We start from the raw sequence: 8224 nt of genomic DNA on the forward strand, positions 1-8224 counted from the left end.
AGGGCCACACTTTGAAAAACTTTTCTAGGTTTGGGTTCTGCTTTCAGGATAATCTGTCTATCAGATGCCTGAAACAGGTTGGAATTGGGTTCAAAGGAATTCACAAGGTCTAGTAAGACAGGGAAATTCAGTATTTTTTGGTTGTACCACCTCCTCTCATGTTCCTCCATCTTCTGGCAGACCCTCAACCTATGTAATGTGTGCATGGTCAGACCTTCACCACCAGACACTGGGTAGGCTAGACTGTTGACCAAGAGGCTGAGTGCTGGGCCTCCATCTGAGACCAGATTAAGTCTGGGGATCCAGGTAAGCAAAACAGGGAACAGGAGAAAAGGGAAGGAAGACAGACATTAAATGCCTTGCCTAAAGCCCTCAGGCTGTTGTGTGGACCAGCAGGGTTCAGGCTGAGTTCCTCCTGAAAACCCCCTGCAATTGGCTTAACTAAAAAAGCAGTTGCTGGGGCTTCCCTGGTGGCGCAGTGGTTGAGAGTCCGCCTGCCGATGCAGGGGACACGGGTTCGTGCCCTGGTCCGGGAAGATCCCACATGCCGCGGAGCGGCTGGGCCCGTGAGCCATGGCCGCTGAGCCTGCGCGTCCGGAGCCTGTGCTCCGCAACAGGAGAGGTCACAACAGTGAGAGGCCCGCGTGCCGGAAAAAAAAAAAAAAGCAGTTGTTGAAGTTGAAAATGGGTGTGGTCCTTCTGTTACCCTGCAAATGTTTGCTAAGCTTTTCAGTTGCAGTTGCGCACTGATCTGTGGTGACTAACAAGACTAGGCCTCTCATACCTTGGTCTCCTTAGGGCATCACATGTTCAGGACAAGGCAGGTATTCCTGGACATCAATAAGGTCTCTAAAATGCACAGAGGTAAAGCACACATTTCCTGGTTGGAGGAGGGGAGGAATGTCTCAGGAAATATCCTGTCTCCTGGTCCCACTCAGGTAAGCAAAAGTCCAATTGGTCTCATAAACAATCTCCAGACTCATAGAATTGAAATCTCCCCTCCTCTGGCTCCGTCCCTCCTCCAACTGAGACAGCTGCAGCAGGGACAGGAAAAGAGTTAGCTTCTCCCTCTTTCTTCCTCCCACTGACCCCAGTATAAGCTTGGTGCTGGCTGAGGAGAACTATAAAGTGTAGGAAAGACACACTCAGGTGAGACAATTACAGTCCTGCAGAGGCCCCTGGTGTGGTGAATGTCCCTCACATAGGAGGGACCATGGTAGGGGTTGGAGTGGCTCGCATTGACATCCCCATTGGAATCTCACGGACAGGTACGGCCCAGACCCACAGGCCTCCTACTTCCTCTTCAGTGTTTACAAATGGTGAAGAAATCCACGTGTCTTTTTTGGATGAGGTCCTCTTACTCAGGAAGACTAAGTCCAGCTCTCATGGTTGACTTAAAGTGAAAGCACACTGCCTTGCAAAGGGCTCACTAAAAAGCGATCCCTGCCTTCCCTTCTCCTCAGTCTGTCAGCCATTCTTTCCTGACCCAGGGAAGGAATCAAGGGTGGCAAAGCCAGGTTCACAATCTCTTAGCTGCGTAAGATTTTCCTAGCTTGTTATTGACATTGCAATCTCTGCCAACCTTGGAAAACAGACTCACTCTACCACGCTGTTACAGTGGAAGCTCTCAGAACATGTCCAGCAGCTGCCTGGGCACCTTTGGCTCAGGGACAGCCCCAAGCACTGCCACTGACCAGGCATCACTGGCCCACAGTGCTTTCAATTCCAGGGTGAAAGAAACAAGGCTCTGGTCCTGGTCTGGTCTATGATACGTCTCTGGTAAGTGGTGGAACCTCACATGTGATGACACCAGGGTATTCTTACCTACTGGTTGCCTTGATTGGAGGTTTCCTTTTGGGGGAAAAGGCATAAAATTTGGTCATCTGGTTTTGAGCCTACTGTCACTTTAATTGGACTTTTCCTTCTGGGTCAAGGAGTCCCTCGCCATCTGATGCTGCCCGATTGGTAACTGGGAAACTCCCTGTTGGACCAAGTCTTGTTGGTACCCCCATCTGCAGTGGTAGGTAGACAATCCTCCATTCTCTCGCTAGGGAACTGTGACCCTGAGAGAGTGCTGAGTATTGGTTCATCTGGTCCTGGTCTGTCTGTTTCTGGTAATATTGACCATAAATAAGAATAATGGATAATCAGAGCTCTGTTCCATCTTGTAGTCCTATTGGGTGTACCTTACACATTGGGAAATTTTCATCTATTCTTCCATGAAAAGAAAAAAATGATTTTTTTTCTAACACTGCATGACCAAAGTATTCTTCAGACACAGGAGGAAAACAGCCAACTTGACACTCTTTTGATATTCCCAAACTGTTTTTTTTTTTGGTTTTTTTTTTTGCATATATGTTTAGAGAAACCTGGCTTGATAAAGTATCTTTTCAAAATCCTGACCCTAAAAAAATAAAAGTATTGCTAAGTTATAACTCTTATGTCATGTCCTTGAAATGCAAACACAGCCCACATAGCCTGAGACTATGGCCTTAGCTAAATTAGTAGAACTTTAAGAAAAAAGAATCCTTTTAGACTTGAGTGAGTAAACTTAACTTATTCCAACTGTTATTTATAAACAAATACGTTTTATATTAAAATATATGGTTTATGACTAAGTTTTTTTTCTTTTTTAGTTTAAAAATGTTTTTGAAATATAGTTGATTTACAATGTTGTGTTAGTTTCAGGTGTACAGCAAAGTGATTCAGTTATACATATATATTCCTTTTTATATTCTCTTCCATTATAGGCTATTACAAGATATTGAATAGAGTTCCCTGTGCTATACAATAGGCCCTAGTTGGTTATCTATTTTCTACATAGTGGTGTGTATATTTTAATCCCAAATTCCTAATTTATCCCTTCCCCCTTCCCCTTTTTCACCTTCCTATACTGAAACACTGTCCCCATTAAACAAGTTTTTAAATGAAGTTACAAAATCTCTGGTTCTGTCTGACCTCATGTAAAAATTAATTTGTAAATGGGTTCTATTTAGTTGGCTTAAAGGAAAGTAAGTGCTTACAAATAAAATATTTCTAAGTACAACAGAAACTAACCCAAATTTTTAAAGGATCATGTGATCTAGGACTAATTTTTAACGAATAAAAACAAGTTTAAGATTGTAGGTTTAATTAATATAGACATGTTTTTATAGTCATCAATGTTAAGTATAATACTTTAATTGTACCTAAGTTTACTGAAATCAAATAAGCTCATATTATTTCTGTTGCAAATTTGTCAGCAAGAAAAATAACTTGATATGATGAAAAATTAAATGTAAACGAGGTAAGAGTATTGGGGTGAACTCTTTGGGAATAATTATGTTCTAGGAATGTCTACTTAAAAATAGTCTTGTTACCAAATCAAACTTGGGTCCCTCACCCATGCGCAGTAAAGTCAATCTACTGACTCTGGGTTGTGGTGAAGAAAAGTGCAGCATTTACTGTAGGGTGCCAAGCAAATGTCCCAGGTAGGTAGTGGTCAAACTCCCTGATGGCATTCAGGGAATAGTTTTTTTTTTTTTTTTTTTTGCGATACGCGGGCTCCTCACTGTTGCGGCCTCTTCCGTTGCGGAGCACAGGCTCCGGACGCGCAGGCTCAGCGGCCATGGCTCACGGGCCCAGCCGCTCCACGGCATGGGGGATCTTCCCGGACCGGGGCACGAACCCGCGTCCCCTGCATCGGCAGGCAGACTCTCAACCACTGCACCACCAGGGAAGCCCCCCAGGGAGTGGTTTTTAAAGTCAGGGTGAGGGAGGGGCTTCTGAGGTACATGATCAGCTCATGGACATTCTACTGATTGGTGGGTGGTGAGGTAATTTGGAGTCAACATCATCAACCTTTTGGTTCCAACGAGTCTGGGGTCTACATACTCGTGAGCATCATACACTTAACTGAAAAACAATAGAGGTCATTACTGATAGTCCCTCATTATGTGCCCATCTGATGGTTCTTCTGGTCTCCTTTTGAATTTATGTTATTCTACAAGCCTCTGCAACATGAGCGTGAGCAGGACATAAGGTCAGAAGAAGTGAAGGGCGAAACAGAGCCAAGGGAAAGCTTGTAGCTAGGGGACTGTGAGAGGAGAGTGTCCTTGGCAGGAAAGTAGCCTGGGAATCTTCCATATTAGGACCCTGGAAGCTATCCATCTGCCATCACCCATGGCTTCTGGTGATCAAGGCAGGGAGGAAGCCTATGTTGGAGAGTCAGGATGACTTGCAGATTCCTAACAGGAGCTCTCCAGTTTCAATATGTTCAGCAAACCGAGAGCGCTCTGAACCGCATAATTTTGGGATTTTTATGGAGGCATCATCATGTAGGCATAATCAATTATTAACTCTATTTGCAGCCCCTCTCCCCTGTCTAGAGGATGGGGGGTGGTGCTGAAAATTCCAAGCTTCTAATAATGGCTTGGTCTTCCCGGTGACCAGCCCCCACCCAGGAGCCATCCAGGAGCCCACCCAGATTGCCTCAAAGCATTTAGGAGTTTGTGTCCAGGAAGGGGTCAAAGAATGTATTAGAACAAGAGTTGCTCCTAGTGCTCTTATCACTTAGGAAATTACAAGGATTTCAGAAGTTCTGTGCCAGGAACTGGGTGCAGAGAACAATGTATATTTTTTATTATCTCACAACCCTGGAACCCATCTGAAAACTAGCTCCAATACTGAGACTCTGTGTGGCCCCTCAGAGCCTGGTGTTCTCTCTGGGAAGGGAGTAATCACAATACAGTCTCGAAAATGTCCTGATATAATTTGATAAGAAAGCACATATAAGTTATTTCATTAATGTATAGTGCACTGTATGATATAAGGTCTTCTTCATATCAGTCCTTAAGAGGTAATCCACGCCTCTCACAGCCCCTGTCTCCTCCTGTCCTGATGACTCCCAGCACCTGGGGGACCCAGGTCAGTTGGTGATTATGGGGGAAGGAGAACTGACCCTGCCCGAAACCTCTTCTTCCGGGTCCTGGGCCACAGGCACCAAGCCAGCCATAGCTGGTCTCTTGTGTGATCCTCCTTCCCTTCCTCTTCCCCTTGGTCCCATGGACCCCATGCTCTCCACGTTCCCAACCTCCCAGGTAGTCAGATCACAGACTTTTGCAGGGAGTTCTCATTGCTCCAAAAAGGACACTGATCCCCCAGTGGTGCAAAGGCCACAAGCATTAGTGCCTGGGTGGGGACCAGAACTGGAGTTCCTGTCTCCTGGTCACATTCCTGACCCTTTGGTTCCCTCCCCAGGGCCTCCTCCCTCAACACCCACTAGCCCCATGTGCGTAGGACTAACATTTCAGAAGATCCCGTGTTAACCCTGGGGACTTTCCAGGGGGGGAGGCTGTGAGTAAGAGATAAAGGAGGAATCTTGGAGAGGAAGAGCTGAGGATGTGGGAGATGTGAGAACAGAGGAGCAGTTTATGACCCAAACCCACCCTTGCCTTGGAAGGGGGCTGGGGTAACAGAGGGGTGGTCAACAGAAACGTCCCCTCTGAGAATGCTGAAGGAAAGCCCATGTGCCCAGGCTCTTGGTTTCATGTCTGGTTGGCATGGCAGTTGACAATCCCACTGGCCACCTCACACAGAAGTCCTCCTAGCTCCTAGCAGGGTTCTGCATGCAGCCACCACTGGGCTTCACAGCCCCAGAGAAGAATCCTCTCCTTCCTTAACTTTTAAGCTGATTTTTTTTTCTTTCGTTTAAAACTGTTACCAAATTAGGACATATGGACCCCCCCCCCACTCAGACCATGGACTGGCCAAGGCCCCCTGTCTCAGCAGGGAACGTAATTTTTCTGTTTCAGTTCGCACAGCCAAAATGAAACTGAATCTGAGATCGAAGCAGCGCAAGCTTTATTCAATGGCCAGAGAATAGAGAAGTGGGAACTTGTTTACAGCTATCAGCTTGGTTTACAACTATCACCTTAATGGAGAGAGGGATTTGCTTTTAATGAGTAAGGACAATGGGTGGGAGGAGGGAGACTAATGATGGGGAGGCATATGCATTCGTTTTCTGGAAGAGAGGCAGGGCTTTCCTGGAAATGGGATGTCATCCCTTTTCTGTCCTTTTTGGTCCACGACTTCCCATCATGGCCCCTGGTAGGTGTGTCGTTTAGTACCTAATGCACTAAAATCAGGGTAGAATAAAACTCAGGGTCTGTTAGAGGTCAGATTTGTCACCATCTTGGTTTTAGCTAGTTCTATCTGGTTTTTGTTTTTCTCTTCATACAGCTTCTTTTGTGAGTGAGTGTGTGTGTGTGTGTGTGTGTGTGTGTGTGTGTCCAGAGCTTGTGACTTAAAGATATGTTAGTTCCTGTTCAAGGGAGGTGTTGCTGTGTTTTGAGCAATGTCTGTGGCAACTCTGGTAACAAAATCAATTAACTTTTTTGGACCCTCCAGTGCAGAGGGCTGAATTGGCCCTGCTGTCCAGATCATGGCAAAGCACTGTCTTTGTTTTGTGAACAGCACACCTGTTGTTTTTATTATTAGCTCATTAGTGAATCAAGTCCCATCCATTCATTCTGCTTCTCTCCCACACAAGTGGCACTTGTCTCCTTTGATACAAATTGTTAAATTCATTTTGATCTTTGAAAATTCTGCGTTGTGTTTTTATTTGATTTTTTGTGGCTTAAAATGACACAAATTTATTATCTGGAGGTCAGAACTTTGAAACGGGTCTCACGGGGCTAAAATCAAGATGTAAGCAGGGCTGGAGGTTTTGGGGAAGAGTCTGTTTCCTTGCCTCTTCCACCCTCTAGAGGGTGCCCTCATTCCTTGGTTTGGGCCCCCAGCCAGCAATTGTATATCACTCCAACCTCTCTTCCTGTCATTACAACTCCTTTAACTCTTCTGCCCGCCTCTTTCACACCTTAAGGACAGTTGTGATTACACTGAGCCCAACCAGACAATGGAGAATCCCTAACTCAATCACATCTGGCAAAGTCCCTTTTGACATGTGGGGAAACATATTCCAAGGTTCTGGGGACTAGATGTAGACATCTACCAGGACCCACTCTTCTGCCTGCAACAAATCTATTTATTTATTATTGGAGTATAATTGCTTTACAATGTTGTGTTAGTTTCTGTGATACAAAGAAATTAATCAACTATATGTATACCTATATCCCCTCCTTCTTGGGCCCCCCCTGCCCCCACATCCCACCTATCTACGTCATCACAGAGCACCGAGCTGGGTTTCCTGTGCTTTATAGCATGTTCCCGCTAGCTATCTATTTGACCCATGGTAGTGTATATATGTCAATCCTAATCTCCCAATTCGTCCCACCCTCCCCTTCCCCCACTGTGTCCACATATCTGTTCTCTATGTCTACTTCTCTATTCCTGCCCTACAAATAGGTTCATCTGTACCATTTTTCTAGATTCCACATATACGCATTAATATATTTGTTTTTCTCTTTCTGGCTTACTTCACTCTGTATGACAGACTCTGGGTCCATCCACATCTCTACAAATGACTCAGTTTCATTCCTTTTTATGTGGAGTAATATTCCATTGTATATATGTACCACACCTTCTTTATCCATTCATCTGTTGTTGGGCATTTAGGTTGTTTCCATGTCCTGGCTATTGTAAATAGTGCTGCAATGAACATTGGGGTGCATGTGTCCTTTTGAATTATGGTTTTCTCAGGGTATATGCCCAGTACTGGGATTGCTGGGTCATATGGTAGTTCTATTTTTAGTTTTTGAAGGAACCTCCATACTGTTCTCCATAGTGGCTGTATCAATTTACCTTCCCACCAACAGTGCAAGAAGGTTGCCTTTTCTCCACACCCTCTCCAGCATTTATTGTTTGTACATTGTTTGATGATGGCCATTCTGACCTGTGTGAGGTGATACCTCAGTGTAGTTTTGATTTGCATTTCTCTAATAATTAGTGATGCTGAGCATCTTTTCACGTGCCTCTTGGCCATCTGTATGTCTTCTTTGGTGAAATGTCTATTTAGGTCTTCCACCTATTTTTTAATTGGGCTGTTTGTTTTTTTTTTGACATTGAGCTACATGAGCTGTTTGTATATTTTGGAGATTAATTCTTTGTCCATTGCTTTGTTTGAAAATATTTTCTCCCATTCTGAGGGTTGTCTTTTCATCTTGTTTATGTTTTCCTTTGCTGTGCAAAAGCATTTAAGTTTAATTACATCTCATTTGTTTATTTTTGTTTTTATTTTTATTACTCTAGGAGGTGGGTCCAAAAAGATCTTGCTGTGGTTTATGTC

Source organism: Monodon monoceros, unplaced genomic scaffold (genome assembly GCF_005190385.1).
Source record: "Monodon monoceros isolate NGI ecotype Baffin Bay Population unplaced genomic scaffold, NGI_Narwhal_1 Super_Scaffold_12, whole genome shotgun sequence".
Lineage (NCBI taxonomy): Eukaryota > Metazoa > Chordata > Mammalia > Artiodactyla > Monodontidae > Monodon > Monodon monoceros.